This window comes from Rhinopithecus roxellana, chromosome 3 (assembly GCF_007565055.1).
Source record: "Rhinopithecus roxellana isolate Shanxi Qingling chromosome 3, ASM756505v1, whole genome shotgun sequence".
NCBI lineage: Eukaryota > Metazoa > Chordata > Mammalia > Primates > Cercopithecidae > Rhinopithecus > Rhinopithecus roxellana.
The window spans coordinates 6,791,786-6,811,423 of record NC_044551.1 but is presented as its reverse complement, the minus strand read 5'-3'; positions in this window follow the sequence as shown (position 1 = coordinate 6,811,423).

Sequence of the window (19,638 nt, the reverse complement as noted above, 5' to 3'; positions counted from 1 at the left end):
TGATAAATTCTTTTTTATAGCAGAGTAAATGATGATGGAAACTTAACTGCCAAATTGCTGGGGGAAAGAGTTTTCATCATTTAACTCTGGTTCTAACATGTTATAGGAAACATCGAAGAATCAGCAGAAGCTTTATTTAGCCCCACAGGAAAAAACACTAATATTTGGACTTCTTGTGGCATTCAATTTTAGTTTCCTAACACGTGGACAATTTTGCTCTGTTTCTCAATTCTCAACAGAGATGAGCGATTACCTTAGTCAAAAGTTGTTTTTGTAAAAGGTTATTTTTGTGGCCGTGGTGAAATCGTTAAAAATAGTCTTGCTTTTAGAACACTAAAAGGAAAAAGACTTTATCAAACTTTGAAAATGATAGCATTATTGCATCAAAATTTCAATACAATGTTAAACCTTTGAAAATGCTAGATAAAAAAATCTGCTTGAAACAGAGAAGGCAAACAAAAAGCAATCCAAAATGTATAATAAACATATACTTTTTACAAAATTAAGAAAGAAAATATCAGCTACGTATTTTTATTAAGCTTCCCTTTTTAAAATGTCCATGGGTATAGTAGATTTTTAAACATTTTATTGCAATCTCTATGGGGCTCTCACTAGTGTGTTTGAAATTCACTGATTGGCCTGATTCTCTTCTCTGACTACTGAGGTTTCTACTCCTCCAGCAGAAGTATAAATCACAAACACAGAATCCAATAAAAATGGAATCCATAGTTCTGCTTCTTTTCAGGTCTTAGAATACTTCAAAGGGGTTGGGAGAAACTATTAACATTTGTTGAGCTCCTTCTATAGTCTCAAGATAGATCATAGACTTAAATGTAATACATGAAAGTATAAAACTTTTAGAAAAAACACAGGAGGAAATCTTCAGGATCTAAAGAGTTTTTAGGCATGAAACTAAAAATCATGATCCATGAAAGAAAAACAAAGATAAAGTGGGCTTTATCAAAATTAAAATTTTTATTTTGTGAAAAGCACTATTCATAGAATGAAAACATAAACTAAAAATGAGAAGAAAATATTTATACATACCAAATAAATATTTTCTGTCACATATCCAACAAATGACTTGTCTCTAGGATATATTTTAAAAAATTCTTAAAACTCAAGAATAAGAACACAAACAACCACATTAAAATATGGCCAAAAGACTGAAAAAAATTGCTTAAGGTGATATAAGAATGGCAAATAGATACATGAAAATATGTTCAGACCAGGCAAGGTGGCTCATGCCTGTAATCCAAGTAATTTAGGAGGCCAATGCATGCAGATTGCTTGAGTCCAGGAGTTGGAGACCAGCCTGGAAAACACGGTGAGACCACATTTCTAAAAAAAAATACAAAAATCAGCCAGACTTTGATGCACATGCCTGTGGTCCCAGCTACTTGAGAGGCTGAGGTTGGAGGACTGCTGTAGCCCAAGAGATAGAGGTTGCAGTGAGCCAAGATCACCCCACTGCATGCCGGCCTAGGTCACAGAGCAAGACACTGTCTGAAAGAGAGGGAAAGAAAGAAAGAAAGAAAGAAAGAAAGAAAGAAAGAAAGAAAGAAAGAAAGAAAGAAAGAAAGAAGAGAGAAAGAGAGAAAGAGAGAAAGAGAGAAAGAGAGAAAGAGAGAAAGAGAGAAGAGAGAGAGAGAGAGAGAGAGAGAGAGAGGAGAGAGAGAGAGAAAGAGAGAAAGAGAGAAAGAGAGAAAGAGAGAAGAGAGAAGAGAGAAAAGAGAAAGAGAGAAAGAGAGAAAGGAAAGAGAAAAGAGAAAAGGGAGAAAGAGAGAAAGAGAGAAAGAGAGAAAGAGAGAAAGAGAGAAGAGAGAAGAGAGAAAGAGAGAAAGAGAGAAAGAGAGAAAGAGAGAGAAGAGAGAGAAAGAGAGAGAGAGAGAGAGAGAAAGAGAGAAAGAGAGAAAGAGAGAAAGAGAGAGAGAGAGAGAAAGGGAAAGGAAAGGAAAGGAAAGGAGAGGAAAGGAAAGGAAAGGAAAGGAAAGGAAAGGAAAGGAAAGGAAAGGAAAGGAAAGAAAGGAAAAGAAAAGAAAAGAAAAGAAAAGAAAAGAAAAGAAAAGAAAAGAAAAAAGAAAAGATCACTAAAGCGATCCTCCAAACTCAGCCTCTCAAGTAGCTGGGACCGCAGGCATGTGCAACAAAGTCTGGCTGATTTTTGTATTTTTTTTTCTAGAAACGTTGTGGTTTTCCAGGCTGGTCTTGAACTCCTGGACTCAAGCGATTTGCATGCCTTGGCCTCCTAAATTACTTGGATTAGAGGCATGAGCCACCATGCCTGGCCTAAAAGAAAGGAAGGAAAGGAAGGAAGGAAGGAAGGAAGGAAGGAGGGAGGGAAGGAGGGGGGAGGGAGGTAGGGAGGGAGGATCGAGTTGAGAAGAAAGCCACCCCCACCTGCGAAGAGGAACTTCCTCCTTCCTCCCTCTTCCCTTGGAAGGAAGGACGAAGGCCGGCCTTTTCCAAGAGGAAAGTTAGTCAAACATTGATAGCTATTATGAAAATGTAAATTAATTTCTGTTCTTGCGATAGTTTGCTGAGAATGATGGTTTCCCAGCTGCATCCATGTCCCTACAAAGGACACAAACTCATCCTTTTTTATGGCTGCATAGTATTCCATGGTGTATATGTGCCACATTTTCTTAATCCAGTCTGTCACTGATGGACATTTGGGTTGATTCCAAGTCTTTGCAGCTGGAAACCATCATTCTCAGCAAACTATCGCAAGAACAGAAAACCAAACACCACATGTTCTCACTCATAGGTGGGAACAGAGCAATGAGATCACCTGGACTCGGGAAGGGGAACATCACACACCGGGGCCTATCACGGGGAGGGGGGAGGGGGGAGGGATTGCACTGGGAGTTATACCTGATGTAAATGACGAGTTGATGGGTGCTGACAAGTTGATGGGTGCAGCACACCAACATCGCACAAGTATACATATGTAACAAACCTGCACGTTATGCACATGTACCCTAGAACTTAAAGTATAATAATAAAAAAAAGAAAATGTAAATTAAAAGCACAATTAGATACCACTACACATCTTTGAGAAGAGCCAAATTGTTTTAAAAAAAGAGAATACTGTCAATACCAAGTGCTAGAGAGGATATGGAGCAACTGGAACTCTCATACACAGCTGATAGGAATGCAAAATGGTACAGTCACCCTGGAACCTTTGGATATTTACTGAAAAAAAAACTAATGTCCACACAAAAAATACACAAGTATGTATAGGAGCTTTATCCTCAAATTTGCTTAAACAGGTGAATGGATAAGCCCACACATCCATAACATGGAAAAGTACTCAGGAATAAAAAAGAAAAACTACCAATATATGCAACTTTGTAGATGAATCTCAAAGTCATTATGCTTTGAGACTTTGCAGGGAGTGTTAATAGAGTTCCCAATTGACGATGGTTTGACTTAATGATTTTTCAACTTTACGATGGTCCAAAAGTGACCTGCATTAAGAAGAAACTGTACTTCAGTATAGTATTCAATAAATTACATGAGATGATCAACACTTTATTATAAAATAGGCTTTGTGGTAGATTATTTAGCCCAATTTTAGGCTAATATAAGTGTTCTGAGCATGTTTAATGTAAGGTAAGTTATGATGTTCAGCAGGTTAGGTGTACTAAATGCAGTTTTGATGTACAGTATTTTCAGTTTATGATGGGTTTATCAGGATATAACTCAATCATAAGTCAAGGAACATCTATCTGTAAATGATTCCATTTATATTATATCACATTCTCACAAAGTCAAAACTGTTGTGACAGAGAACAGATCAGTGGTTTCCAAGAATTAGGAATGGAGGAAGGTTTGACTGCAGAGGGGTGACATGCGGGGAATATTTTATGATGATATATCAGTTTTGTCTTCCGATTTTGGGGGTGGTTACACAAATCTACTCATGTGTTCAAGTTCATAGAACTGTATATCAAATGAAAAAATCAATTTTACTCTATAATACAATTTTAAATTTTAAAATACAATTTATTATAAAAATAATAAAGGAGATTTTTTTTAAAATGTATTTCATCACTATTTCTTCTTTTGAAAGAATTCTGCTGCTGCTGACAGATAACAGATAATTCCTTTTCTCCAATATCTTGGGCCTTCCGATGCTAAAACTGGCTTTTCCTTCTTAATGACAAATCTGGCAATGATGATCATACTGGTAGCATCATTAAGTATTCAATTCATGGCATACCTTTTTCTAAGCACTTCACATCCATTTCTGCATTTTATATTCACAACGTGCTTGAGGAAGTAGGTTTCATTAGGATCTCCAATGTATCGAAGAGAAAACTGGAGCATGAAGATGTTAAATAATTTGGCCAAGATCACTCAGCTAGTAAGTGCCTGACTTCATATTCAAATCAAGGCAGTCTGGCTACAGAGTCTGAGGCCTCAACCATAGTATTATACTACTTCTTTCTAAATTCACTTGGGTAAGCCTTAAAAATAGACTCTATTCAAACCACTTGGCTATACTTTGTATCTCTAAACTCTTGCAAAGGAAGTATAGGCACAAGATCCACCAAGTCTTTTCATCTGCATTTCAGCCCCATCTTCTAATTCTCCTTTTCCTGAAGGAAATGTTACTAGGGCTCAAACATTTTGACAATTTCCTTGAGTATATTTATTTAGATACATAAAAATAAATATATTTGATTATAGTGTTTGAATCTAAAAGGGAGGCTATCTATCATCTTCCTTTTGCCAACACAGGTTAGATATTAAAACACTTGATCCTAGGAACAGGCAAATATTTTGTCTTTATTGTCATATTTTTTGTGAGGGAATGACATAGATCATTGTCAGGAGTTCACGTAAATGGAAATTTACCAAGCAGGCAGAATTTTAAAATATTTCTCTTTTCATTTGGATAAAGACAAAATGATTCAATTTTGTATCTGTTCAATTTCTGTCAGTGCATTATTACCATTGAGTAGTAAACGGAGGTTGTTTAATATCTAAACAGAAAACAATGAATTATAAAAAAGCATTATTCATTTTATTTCTTTTTTAATTTTATTTTTTTATACAGACAAGATCTCACTGTGTTGCTCAGGCTGGTCTTGAGCTCCTGGGCTCAAGTGATCCTCCTGCTTCAGCTTCCCAAAATGCTGGGTTTACAGGCATGAGCCACTGCACCTGGCCATCATTCATTTTAGATAATGAAATTCTCTCCCCAAATTTTTTAGTGATACTTAAATTATTTACATCTTATAACCCTTCAACGGCTCAAAACACAACTATTCTCACCCTGCTTAACACTCCAAAAATAATAAAGAGGAATACAGACAGTAAAATCATTACCAAGAATAAATCCGTCATTTTGTCTTAGAGAGAAAAAATTTATAGTTGTAAATTTCTGTGCAATGACGTATAGCTTGGGTCACACCGTGGACCCAGAAAAAGGGAGCCAAGCATTTCATCTGAAATAATATAGCAGGGCACAAGCACAGGAATTTTCGCTTCAGGATGTGGTAGTAGACCATGGGGGCAGGAAGAAATAAAAGGAACAAACGTCACAGAAATAAACAATAGGAAAAGGTAGGGAACAGATAATGGTATCTGAATGACAAATTGGCAACACCAGGAAAGTGCACCTCAGAACAGGCTCTGGAATTGGAGCATCTACTTGGCGGATATTGGTGGTGGATTTTTCCTCCTCTCTCTTTAAATGGAGAAACAATAGAATGACTCTAGCACATTTGAACAACCTGTGTCATTATATATATACTTTATTGGTATTAACCAAATTAATGAGGGAAATTCTAAGATGTCTATTTTCCTCATCCATGCAGGGCTGATAAGGAGGGGAGACACCTACAGTTTCTTCCACTTGTAAAGAAAGGAATGACAGAGAAAATGGTGACATCATGTCACTCCCTCTGCAGGTAACCTTCAAGTGACTTCCTATCAGTCTAGCTAGCCAACATCAGAAATAATATGACTGTTGTATAAAGGCATTTCTAGGAAGACAAGAAACAGAATGTAGAAGTAATTTCCTTTGACAAGCCTACTTCTGATTTCCAGCTCAGCAGTGTGGCATTATAGAATAGTTTAAATGATGGAGCTGACTGTAACAAAACTGAAATATTAAAATGATTAGTCTACTACAGGAACTTGATTATACCCTGTTTACTTATCAAGATTATCAAAGAAAAATGGAAAGTTCTCAACTAAATGCTTCCTTCTAGTAACAGCTCTCAGCTTGTTGTTGTTGTTGTTATATCAGAAATACATGACTGTAAACAGTATAACAAGTTTCTTTCTCTTATTTTAATTTAGCCTTTTGAATTTATATGCATTTTTCCTAGAACATTGACAAGCAATGTTGGCAGAATAAAGAATCCAGTTCCCGCTTCTTTGTACCCTTATTTTGTAGAACATCAGAGAGTGCTTTTCTAAAGTCCTAAAGTGTGACGCAGAGAAAGGGATTTTCAGTCCCCTCTGCCCTCTCACACATCTCTTGACTATTGCAACTCACTTTGCAGCTGGGGGATTATTTTCTCACGCTGAGATTCATAAACACCATGAGACTCCTCCACTTCCTCCTGGATCCACATCAAACCCCAGTGATGCCGTTTTCAAGCTATAAACATTTGCCACGCAGCATTAGCATGCTACACATGGCCCGAAACAACTCCTGCTCCCCACAAAAGCATGGGTAGGAAGACAAGTTCACGTTTGTGACTCACAGAGGGCCACACAATACTTCCAAATTCTCTGAGATTTTTTTTCTTCTCAAATCTACCCTAACTCCATAGAGTTTATATTCAGTCAAGAACCAACAAAAATAGACACATGATGAAAGCTGAATTAAAAAGGAAGCCTCCCACATGCATTCACTATTGATAGGGGGATAAATTGGTATATCCTTTTTTGAGGACAATTTGGTAACATGTCAAAATCCCCTAAAATAGCATATTTTAACCAGGTGGTCCACTTCTAGGAATATATCCTGAGGAAATAGACAATTCAAAAGATGAATGTTTCAGGACATTCGTTCCAAGAAAACCAACTAAATGCCAACAATCAATAAGAGACTTCTTCAATAAATGATGGCATATTCCTGCAAAGTAGTTTAAATGTTGCAGTTTAAACTATTGGTACAGATCTATTTTTACTGACATGTAAAAAGGCTCATAAAATGCCATCAAATTTTTTGAAGACTATAAAATGGAAATAGCGGTCTGTTGCCATTAAAAATTTTTATTTATATACACACAATGTAATTGCATAAAAAAAAAATTTTAAAGAGCTATACATACCGAAAGGGTACATGTACCAAAAAAAGTTATGGATTTTTCCCTGTTTTTTTCTTAATTTTTCTAACAAAAAGTTTTATTTTCCATAATGAGAAAAGTGGTAGCTATTTCTGTTTTGAAAACAAATAGCTGGGGAAAAATTAAGAGAGAGTGTTTTTTCTCTTTTACTTCCAGACCTCTGATTCACAACGACGGCAGTTCCCTTCTTAACTGTTAATAGACCATTAGGTTCTGTTATTTTCCATCAATAACATGGCTCTGAGAAGCCTTTGGAATGGCCAGGCACAAGCCCAAAGGCCCAGGTAATTCTGCAGCTGGGGAAAAATATGGATTAGTAAACGGTCCCTTAAGGGCTAGGATGATTCATGCCTATTCCAAAAGTTGTCACTTAGAGCCAGAGGTATTTAGGTGTGTGTAGGTTGGTGTCGGGGTAGAGAGCTGCCTGGGCGGATAAATGCCACTGTAGGAGGGATCTTAAAAATGGCAAAGTTCCAGGGAGCCAGGCCCTCCAAAGTATGTAAATTTTCATGCATCAAAATCCAAAAGTGGATTATCAAATGTAAAACTAAAATATGTAATTTCTAGCTATTTAACTTGTCTTGATGTGTTTTCTTTTAGCATTGCTTTAGAGACACATGTGGTGCAAAAATCTTAATCAGGAAAATTAGTAATACTCCTATAAAATCAGTTTATTAACTTTCTAGATATTTGAAGAGGCAGTCCATAAAGTCCACTTTAATCATTTTATAAGGGTCAAATTCAAAGCTAGAGATATTCTGGTCTTCTTTCCTGACGATAAGTTTCATGAAAAATAAGACCGTTCCAAAAACACTAACTTGACAGCAACTTTTGACCTCAAAGATATAAAATTTAATGTTCATAGGTATAGTAAGTATTTTATAGCCTTAAAGAGCTTAAGGTTAAGTAATGCTTATCCTTTATTCCCCCACAAATCCACCACAAACCCTCAGAGCAATATATTAGGTTTAAACACATGAAACTGCCATGATTACACTAACTTTCTGGCATAAGTCAATGTCTATCTTTAAAATATATTTTAGTGATTATATAATATAGCCAAAATTGTATTTGGCTAGAATATAATCATCCTTCCTTCATATCCTATCTTTTAAATCACCTCTATCCCCCAAAGAATCCAATCTACTTTATAACCTCAATCTCAAGTGTGGATATTTTGGGGAGGGGAGTGGGACATGGCTAGTCCTATAGTTTAGATTAGCCTATGTTAGCTAGAAGGCAGAATCACGCTCATGATTTTAGAAGAGATGCTTGAAGGTGATTTTACAGCCATAACTGATAATTCAAAATCTTGTGTATTTTGCCTACAAGGGTAAACAGAACAATGCCTAAGGAACCGTGACTTGAAGCAACTTCACGGTGAAGATCTCACAGCCTCTCTTTGTATGAGCACTAACATTCTTCCCTCCTCTGTACACACACACACACACAGACGTAACAGAGCAATAAATCTAATTCTTTAGACGATCCATCAGCTACACTACTGAATACAAAGAAAAAATGCGATGTATTATTAATCTACTCATCCACATACAATCTTTATGGTGAAGTTTATTTCTAGTCTGTATATTTTGTACTACAGGTATAGTCTGTGCTATAATTCTGTTCCTGTAACTAACTGTACTGCCCATATCTGTGATGAGATTTCAGAATGGCTCACAGACAAGCGAATACATTAAACAATGGGCAGTAATGTCATTGGGACCCAAAACTGGATATTTACAAATTACGGATCAAACATATTTTTCGTTAATATCTGCTCAAATATTTGCCCTTGCTCAAAATCCTCCAAGAGTTTCCCATAGCAATCAAAATAAAATCCTTACTATGACCAAATGTGCTCCTATTCTTGGATTTGCCATTTTTATGGTTTCTTCTGCAGGGAGCATTTTCAGGGCAGCCTTCCACACTCTCATCTTTGCATGCCTTGGTTTGCCTAAATGTCTCTCACTCAGAAAGGCCTTTCATGGGCCGGGTGCGGTGGCTCATGCCTGTAATTCCAGCACTTTGGGAGGCCGAGGCGGTCAGATCATGAGGTCAGGAGTTCAAGACCAGCCTCACCAACATGGTGAAACCCTGTCTCTACTAAAAATACAAAAATTAGCCAGGCATGGTGGCACACGCCTATAATCCCAGCTACTCAGGAGGCTGAGGCAGGAGAATCACTTGCACCTGCGAGGTAGTGGTTGCAGTGAACCAAGATCTCGCCATCGCGCTACAGCTTGGGGAACAGAATGAGACTCCATCTCAAAAGAAAAGAAAAAAAAAAAAAAAAAAAAGACCTTTCATGACTAGCAGATCTAAAATGCAGTCACAGATTTATCCCTCTTTACTTCTTTATGTTTCTTCCTAATTTAAACACTATAAATTCTTCTATTTTGATGTCTAGTTTCCATTTGCTGCATTAAAATGTAAACTCTATAAGGGTGGATGCTTTGCCTCATTTGTTTATCACTATACCCTCAGGAGCTGGAACAATGCCTGGTACATCATCAGCACTACTCAATAAATGGATGCTGAAAGAATGAATGTTCCATTGCCCATAGTGAGGTGCACGAATAGTACTCTTCTACATTAAGAAAAATGCAAGCAGTTATTCTTTGTCCTCTTGGACTTCATGGATGAACGTAATATTTATAATATTGTTTGAATGGGAGCACTGTGAGTGGTGGGTTAGGAAAGAGCTGATTGGAATTGGGCTTTATTCTAGGCTCATGCTGTGATACTGCAAGGATTACACATCACAATGCAATCTAGAGCTTAGATTTCCAAAGAACTTTTCACCATCAAAAGGTGACTTAATGCTTGTGTTGCCCCAAAATTCGTACATTGAAAACTGGCCCCAACGTAATTGGAGGTGGGGCCTTTGGGAAGTTGTTAGGACATGAAGGCAGAGCTCTCATGATTGGGATTAGTACCTTTGTAAAAGAAACCCCAGAAAGCTACATTGCCTTTTCTGTCGTGTTGAGGACACAGTGAGAAGATGGCCGTCTATGAGTCAGGAGACATGTCCTTACCAGAACTCAACCTGCTGGCAACCCTGATCACAGATGTCCAGCTTCCAGAACTGTGAGAATAAATTTCTGTTGTTTACAAGCTACCTAGTTTATTGCATTTGTTATAGCAGGCCATACTGACAGAGACAAAGGAGATCAGAGTTTGCTCAGTTTAAGAGAAGAGTAAACTGAGGTTTGGTTCTATCTGATAAAAAAAAAAATTAATTGAAAGTTTTCAAGTGAATATCCTAATTGGGAACCTTTATTAATTTCTTACTGTTAAAAATCATTCTAGATCATTATCTGTTTCAAATAATAATGACTCTGGAACCTGAGGCTGCGTGAGCTCTGATCTGCTTTGGGGTGATCTTAAATAATGCATTTAACTGCTCTGTTCCTCTTTCATCTGTAAGACGGGAGATGCAATAATGCTGGAATACATACAATTCAATGGAAATGTTTTTCTCATTCTCAGACAATGCAGAATATGGCACAAACTTTAGGGGTACTAATGTGATTATTCATGATAATGGTCCAATTCTAGAAATGGGGTTGAAGGTATACAAATGACAGAAAATAACTCATAGAATTATTTTGACTTTGCTTTTGTGAAGCTATAATAGTTTCATGTTATGCCTATAATCTATATAAATTTTCATTAATTATTAACATTTTAAATTATACAATCTAGATTAGCTGTTCTCATTCAGGGACTATTTTGGCCCCCAAGAGATATTGACAATGCTTGGAGATATTTTTGATTGTCACAACTTGGGGAGGGGTGCTACTGGCATCTAATTGGTCAGGACCAGGGATATTGTTAAACATCCTACAATGCATAGGACAGCCCTCACAATGCTGAATTATCCAGCCCAAAACGTCAATAGTGCTAAGGTAGAGAAACTGGACTAAATAAACTACAATATTTGTGTTTTTGTTGTTTGCACTTTCCATAAACATACAGCATTAAATAAAATTTTAGTTAATAGAGGGCTCCATTTAAATGTAGCTAAAAAAAATTTAGTAAAAGCAAATAATCAGTAATGACCAAAAATCAAGCAAGCAAACCAGCAAACACAACAAAACAAAAAGCTCTGTCGAATCTGGATAAACTATTTCTAGCCACTTGATATTGTACAGAGAAAGAGAAGCAGTTTTTTTTTTTTTTTTTCTCTCTCAGCAAACCTGCAACTTTTCTCTACAAAGCGTCCCTTAAATAAGTCTGCCATGTCATGGAAACCAGTCTAAATTTTCTCATGATGCTCATGGCTAGTAAATACTTTGTAAAGAAGTATTAATACCTGAGTTGTATAAAACAGAGACCTTCCAGCACATCAATTCAATGGAAATGATTAAAGAGTATCTTTTTATTGTTATTTTCTTTTCTCTTTTCTTCTATATCTGCAGCCATATCACTAGGAATAGATGAAATATTTGCAAACAGGGTTGCACATATCCCTGTCTCCCTTGGGCTAAGCCCAGGACTTCTCGGTAATCCTTTCACAACCACCCTACTTGTAGGCATGTATTTCCTCAAACTTCCTCATACTTGTTGCTGCTATTGCCACATATGTTCATGTTTGCCAGTCTCAGCTGAAATATGCAAACCTCCTGCTGATATCATCTGGCAATTGATGGCCTTGTGACTAAATACGTAATGCACGGCTTTGCATACTGTCCATCTTCATATTTAGGACTCAGTCTTTGGAATATTGGGTTTGTTAATTTCACAATTTAAAAATAAAATGTTCTTAGGACAACTCTGCTTTCTGATGCCATATCACATGCTCTTTCCTCTGTTTCAAAGAAGACTTGACTTTCATTTTATGTTTGAAAATGCTCAGTAGCAAAACACAGAAATCTGCCACTATTTTGCTGCTTTTCAGAGCAGCTTTTCCCCTGTCCTCTTTTCAGTATAGATCATTTTTCAAGTAGTTCCAGATAACCAGTAGCCTAATTGACTTTTCTTCAGGAAAATTCAAATTCTGATTAAATATAGATAAAATGCATATGTCAAAACTAAATACATTTTTTTATCGACTACTTTCTAAGTAATGTCCTAAGTTAATGTCCTGTTTTTTCCTTGGACTTTTGCCATATTTCTGTTTTCTACCTCCTTCTGTTTTCTATCGTCTTTCTACCTAAACTTCCCCACCTCTTCATTTTTTTTTTTTTACTCCAAGGAATGCAGCAATGTAGGTTCTCCAAATGCCACAGATATTGCTCTATTTGTGTTAAAATGCAATAATGATCAATATTGAACCCTATTAATTTAAAAAGCAAACTTTACTGATGGAATGAAGGTAGAAGAAATAGAGCATATTAGAAGAATGTAATATCTGACAACCAAGAACTAGCACAACACTGAAGAGGACAGTGTATTTAAAAGAGACTATTAAGACAACTTGATATTAATATGTAAAATACATTTAAAGTTAGGAAAATTAGTATATAAAGATAATTATTCTAATTCTAGGGTAACATGGTATGCTCATTGACCTTGAAAATTTTCTTATGATCAAATAATTTTTTTTTTTTTTTTTTGAGATGGAGTCTTGTTATATTGCCCAGGCTGGAGTGCAATGGCACAATCTCAGCTCACTGCAACCTCTGCCTCCTGGGTTCAAGTGATTCTTCTGCCTCAGCCTCCTGAATAGGTAGGATTACAGGTGCATGACACCGTGCCTGGCTAATTTTTGTATTTTTAGTAGAGACGGGGTTTTACCGTGTTGGCCAGGCTGGTCTCAAACTCCTGACCTCAAGTGATCCACCCGCCTTGGCCTCCCAAAGTGCTGGGATTACAGGCATGAGCCACCACACCCAGCCCTGATCAAATAATTCTTAATGAATACCTATAATGGTCCAAACAGTGTGCTAATCATAGAAGAAGATCTAGGAATGAATCAGGCATTGTCTCTATCCTCTGGGAGCCTATTACCTAACAGAGCAAGGCAGACATTCAACATGCAGGTGCCTAAGGATTAGAGATGCTAAGATGGAAGCATGTATTGTATTCAATGAAATAAAAAAAGGGTGCAGTCCATTTCCCTGAGTAGTCAGAAAATACATCACAGTGAAGACTCCATAGTGAACTAGTGGGACTATGTGGAGCATGGTCCATGTGATGTTGTTAAACATACTGTAAAAGTTTTCATCATTTCATGGAGTAATATGGCAATTTGAAAAATTAGCCCTATGAGCCCTCATATTCTTGATGCATACTTTCCCTTTAGGAAATTCCCAACTCTTCAAACTAAGTCATCTGTACAAATATGTTCATGAAGGAGACTGTCCCTTTTCCTTGTTCCCAGTGATCCCCAAGCAGCTTTGTTAAAGCATTGAACATGTTGCATCATACTTCGTTGCATATTTCCCTCAACTCCTAGATTGTAAGAGCCTTAGGGTCAAAGAACAAGTCTTACTCATCTTTCCACTCTGAAGATGCCACTTCTGTAATGGGTGCACCACATGTTTATTGGATATACTGTGAAAAGCTGGAATCCACCTTTAAGGACAACAGCAATAGGGGAATAAATGACCCCACACACTATGACATGATACGATTCTGGAGATGACGAATGCTAGAAAAGTGTGGCTAAGTGGCAATATGGAAATATATAGGATGTCATTTTATGTATAAAAAGCAAAAACTAAAGAACACATACATATTAATTATAACTATAAAAGTTTTATGTTTATGTGTAAAATTATGAAATTTAATATTTTTCCCTTATAAAGATGCCTAAATTTATATTTTTATTGCCAATGAAAAATAAAGTCACTTATTGTATTATCTTCAATCCTTTCTCTTAGCCTTTGAAATAATATTTTCTTAAATACTCCCTAAAGGTGGAGAGGAAATAGAAGTAACTCCTTGAGAGGCACTGTGCTCTGAGCTTTACATAGTCATGTCAACTCAATTATCTCTTCAAATCTATTATTTAAAAAAACTTACAGAGCTAAAGAAACTGAGGCATGGAAAGATTACAGAATACACACAAGAAAAGGGAGTCTGTCTGATTCTCAAGGCTGTATCTTTTTCACCATGTTTATTTTTTAGCAGATGACTAAGTTAAGCAAAATAAAGGAATTCTATTTTGGCAAGATGATCATTCTGATTTTCAAAATATTCATTACATGGCTAATAAGGTGCTGCATATCAGTTGTATGACTTTGAGAAATTGGCCTCAGTTTCCCTCTATGCCAATTGAGGAGGTTGTATGGGGGCTAGCTATGTGGATATTTAGACTTCATGGTTTAGGATGGCATATTATTCTAAACTGTTAAAAAGTATCTACCTCAGAAGCAACTATCTTCATGTCAAATAATAGAAACTTAATATTCCCCTGAGAAAATCTGCCCAAAATCTCTGGGAGGTGGCATTGTAGGAAATTAAGTGGATATAGACATTTATAATATTTTATTTCCTGTTAACATCCAGGACATACTTATTTGACTTCTCTTAGCTTACGCTTATATAATATGCAAAAGCAAAATAAATATAAGGAAAAATATGGCCAATTGCTAATGTACTGGTGTATCCTCTTAATTTTAAGTTTGGTATTATATACCTGGGTCATTTAAAATAAAAATCAGTTTTCCTTAGAAGATAACTTTACTAATGATAATTTTTAAAGGATTTAGAAAATAATTTTCTACCTAGGTCAGAGTTAGTCACATTTAATTCAGCAGTATTTAGGGAGCACTTTTTAATAACTGAGTACATATCACATTGCTTGACATAGTTGCAAACACCATAGTTACTATTATTTGTTTAATATTTTTAGTTACTATTGACTTGGAGTTTTAACTGAAATAAATGTATTTTTTAACTTGGTAAACGTTAATTGCTTGTCATAGTTCAAAACTGAAGGTAGAAGTAAAATGCATCAGAAATATTTGTGTAATATTGCTCTTTACTATCTTTACTACCACATTTGCCTTATAGAATTCTGAAAGCAAGTTACCCCCAACATGGACTTTTAAAATTAGCCTCAATCAAATCACCACCGTGCCTCTACAGTTTCTTCTTATCTGCTATTTGCTCCACAAATAGGCATTTTTTAGATGCTAGAATACCTGATGATTACTAAGGACAAATAGATATAACTTAAACATGTAATAGTAACTTTATTTTATCTTATTTATTTAAGATTCTGGTAAACCAACAAATGAATTCAGAAAGGCATCCACTAAGAATTGGCCTTGAGAAAAATTACAAAGCTAGCAGTTTGCCTTTGAGAATCCCTACCCAGAACCAACCTCATTCCAAACTTCCAGTCTTATTTTTTTCTTTCCTACTTTATATATTCCTCACTTTCTTGATCTCTTAGGGATCGTTTTTGCTTTTTATAGCCTTCAGAAAAGGATCTGCAAGTCATTCACATTAAGCTGGTCACAGCTTAAAAGTGCATGTCTCCTCGGCCTTACTGTCTTCAAGAAGGATGAAAGCCAGGAGTATCAAGTCTAGTGTAGTAGATTTGGGTTTAAACCCTGCTGTGCCTCCCCACCAACCTGCCCTGACCACCACCATCCCAAGCCACTTAACAGCTACGTGATATTGAGCAAGTTATGTAACTTCTCTAAGCTTGTTTCCTCACTGGCAAAGTGTGATGAGACTTTAATGAGATAAGGTAACAGGCTTAACATAGTGCCTGGTGCAAAGTGTGAACTTCATAAACAATAGTTGATATTATTATTACATAAACAGTTTCCACCAAAGAAGGAGGCTGGCCCTACCCATAAGTAACATTCAAAACATTCTGTAAACTACAGGTGGAACCTAGTTACATTACGCTGTTTAGCAAGTGTTTGTTTATAGTCAGGTTTGTTTTGTCAAGCTGTGACTTTACTTCCTGAAAAAAGTGATATGATTAATAGAAATGACTCAAAAGGTTTGCAAGAGTACTAATCAGAAGGAAAACACTTTGAATCTATTTTACTCAAACAGCAAAGTACAAAAATGAGTTTTAGGAACAGAAAGTCATTCTTCCCCCACCCTCAACTGTCACCACTCCACCCAACAATGGTCTTAAGGTTTGAGTCCAAAACAATGCCTAGCTTTCTATTTTTCTCTCCTACAAGGGCTGAATAATTTACCTTCCCAATTATTTCTGTAGGATGTATAATTATGAAGATTATTTTGACAGACATGTCTGACGTAAAACTTTGTTTTCTACTCTACTTGTGTTGCAGCAGGTGAACCCTGAGAATCTGCAAATCAGGCAAGACTTGAGTTTTACAAGTTCTTTGTGCAGGGATGGAACAAAGGTTATGATCAGCAAGAAATGCATTGCTCCTTGAACATGAAGGTGTTCTGAATATTTCCATAGTGATGTGTTTCAGGATTATGAACTGAGAAAATGATCTCCAACTGTTGTTGTTTGGGGGCTTTTCTCCTCTGGGATAACTCTTCTGAAAGCACCTGCTGGGTGACTTGGGAGAAAAGGTCATGAGAAAGTAAACAATTTGACAGTCATTTCCTGAGCCATCTGATCTTATCCTTGAAGATAGATCACATTCTCTAGCTGAACCTGTTACAAATAGCAGTCAGTAGTGGCTGGGTGCTACTAACAAGGCTTAGTACAGGATTGACAGTTTTGATTCCCGCTGTGGGCTCTTCCCAGGAGCTGGTTCCAACCTTAGGCATTAATGGATCACATATTGTCACACACCCTCCACCACCCCAATCTCTAGCCGATCTTTTGCTTCTCTCAACCAGCCAAGATTCTCTTAAGCTTGTTTTTCTAATGATTGTATTGCAGAAAACAATAAATAGGTTTTCTATTGTGTTTACTATAATTTTTTAAAATTACATGTTATCCCATTTGATAGTGTGCATTCTCCACTATTTGAGACTCACTGGCTCAGAGATTTTAGACTGGCTTCAGAGACATGATTCTTTCATTCCATAGAAGGCCCAAGGACCAAGTTTGTTTAAGAAGACTGTTTCCGTCTCAGGTTCAGCATCAAAGGATCTGAACCTTCAGAATGGAAGGCAAACCCATATGCAGCTTTCTCTGATCAAAATAATATTTCCTGCAATCACCAGCCATCATGAAGGCGTGACAAAGCCCAAAGGACTCAACATGAACCGGAAGTTTCTATCTAATCATCCACTTGGCATTACGTTTCAGGAAATGCTAGAGTGATATTTGATATCACTAGGCATGATACGATAGGCATGATTTTGTTTCTTCCTTCAATAATATGCTCCAAGAAAATCTCTAATCTTTATGTAATAGAAGTATTGACATTTTGTATAAGCAGGAGCAAGCATGGCTAAATATTACTCGACAAGAATTTTTAAACACATACCATGTGCCATGCACCATTCAGAAGTGCAGAAAGTCTTACCTTCATGTGGACACAGTCTTGTAGAAAAACTTAACTGAGGACAATTATAATAAACCAAGAAGAAGCCTTGTTGACAATATTTTAGATGCAAAATCAAAGCTGTGTGATTATAGGAATCTGATATTTTATTGGAAATAGATAAAAAGTTTTTCTGAATGAGCTTCATTTGGATTAAAATCTTATTAGCACTTTACTGGCTGGCAAAGTATTTCTGGGCCTTAATTTCATTATTGCTAAAACAAGGGGTTAGATGAAGTATCAGCCTCCTTCCAGTTCTACTATTCTAGGTCTATTATTATATATTTTCAAAATTTATAAAACAAAGTACATTATTTGACAATGAATTATGTTATTTCTCTAAAAAGTACACATATTATATATATATATACACACACACACACACACACACACACACACACACACACACACAATATAAGGTGCACCCTGTATACAATAGTATCTTTTAGTTGGTGGTATCCTAATTGTCAAGATAACATGCTGTCTTTATTCCTCTTATAAGGATTTTGAGGAAGGTCAGTACAGTTGTCAACAATAAACACATGTTGAATATCTACCATGTATACAGCATTGAAATCAATACAGGTTTAGAAGATGGTATTAAGGAGAGCAAATGGTGTCCCTGTGTCTGAGAGCTGGCAATTCTGTTGCTCTTGCATAGAAGAGCAAGGCTGGATCTGAGTTGGGCTCTGTCTGACCAGTGAAGGAGGATGAGGGAGACTCCACCCTCTGACCTTATCCGCTGCCTTCAACCTGTGAAAACGGTTATTCCCAGTCCTATTGTTTGGCACTTCCTGATCCTGCTTGCTCCCTCTGACTCACCAAACATGAAATCATAGCTAGGAAAGCTTCAAAGAGACCCTGGATAGCCCTAGACACACACTGTTTAAATGACAAAATGGTGTCAACCATTAACACTATAAACAAAATCATGTGTTTACCATGATAGCTGCACTGTATAAAAACCTGCCCCTCAAATAAAGCCTGAGTCCTTTAAGCTGCTTCCCAAGGTCTTCTCAATCCAGACCCACGCATTTCTTCAATCTGTATAAACTTAATACTCTAATAATTAATTCCTCATAGTTATCATTCTGTGGCATGCTTATTCTTAACTGTTTTCTTTACACGTACAGTTGCATATGCCCATATGCCTTCATTTTTCTACTCCACCTGACAAAGCCTTCTTCTGTGAATCCCAGCTAAAATGTCAAGTTATCTGTAAAGCCTTTCCTGATAACTTTGAATAAAGTTAGTCATGCCCTCTCTCTTACTAGGTGTTCATATTTCCACCATAATTATTGTGATTCTCTGCTGACATATTTCTCTTAGCACCAGGTTTCAAGCTCTTCAAGGGAAAAGGCTGTGTTTTATTTATCTCTGGATCCCTAGAATTTTATGGTTCCTGAGGGTCAAAGTTTGTTTAATAAATGAATGTATTTGGACTTCTTCCTCAAAGCAGAGACGCCTTTAGTAGGGGCATGTATTAGTCTGTTCTCATGCTTCTAAGAAAGACATACCTGAGACTGAGTAATTTATAAAAGAAAGGGGTTTAATTGACTCACAGTTTAACATTGGGAGGCCTCAAGAAACTTACAATCATGACAGAAGAGGAAGCAAACATGTCCTTCTTCACATGGTGGCAGCAAGGAGAAGTGCAGAGCAAAAGCAGGGGGCCGGGGCTGGGAGAGTCCCTTATAAAACCAGCAGATCCTGTAAGAACTCACTCACTAGCATGAGAAGAGCATGGAGGTAACCACCCCCATAATTCAATTATCTTAAACTATGGGGACCACAGTTCAAGAGAGATTTGTGGTGAGAACACAGCCAAACCATATCAAGGCACATGTGATTGAGTGGAAGATGAAGAAAATAACAGGGGTTAGGGAGGGCAGTGCGCCTGAGCAGTCACTTTGAGCCAAACTGAAGCGGTGTGG